The sequence below is a fragment of the Meles meles genome, chromosome 1 (assembly GCF_922984935.1).
Source record: "Meles meles chromosome 1, mMelMel3.1 paternal haplotype, whole genome shotgun sequence".
In the NCBI taxonomy this organism is placed as follows: domain Eukaryota; kingdom Metazoa; phylum Chordata; class Mammalia; order Carnivora; family Mustelidae; genus Meles; species Meles meles.
Window position 1 is genome coordinate 42,288,746 of NC_060066.1, and position 482 is coordinate 42,289,227.

Sequence of the window (482 nt, forward strand, 5' to 3'; positions counted from 1 at the left end):
AGGGGGTGTATGATTCCTGGAAGTGCTGCAGTACCAGGCTGATGTGTGGAGTGATGGAACAAACTCCTATTCCAGCTGCCTTCTCTGAAAGTCCATTTAACATTGTCCTTGGACAAAGACAGAAGATATTAAATTGATAGGAGCAGATACTATGCTTGATCTTAGCCAAATGGCTGAGAAGCGGTTCACATTGATTCTAATTTTTTAAAAAAGATTGTATTTATTTATTTGACAGAGAGAGATCACAAGTAGGCAGAGAGGCAGGCAGAGAGAGAAGGAGAAGCAGGCTCCCCACGGAGCAGAGAGCCCGATGGAGGGCTCGATCCCAGGACCCTGAGATCATGACCTGAGACGAAGGCAGAGGCTTAATCCACTGAGCCACCCAGGCTCCCATTAATTTTTTAATTTTTTAAAATGTGTTTTTGGTGTTTAATTCTACTATCATACAGGTTTGGGTTATAAAACATTGATTCAAATTCAAG

At 42.3% G+C, this 482-nt stretch overlaps 1 non-coding gene across 1 annotated transcript; it reads right to left on the reverse strand.

Annotated features, from left to right (window-relative positions):
- LOC123927656 lies at positions 1–185 on the reverse strand. Its single transcript, XR_006815503.1, has one exon. It is a non-coding gene; the product is annotated as a U2 spliceosomal RNA (small nuclear RNA).
- Between the last annotated feature and the right edge of the window lie 297 nt (positions 186–482).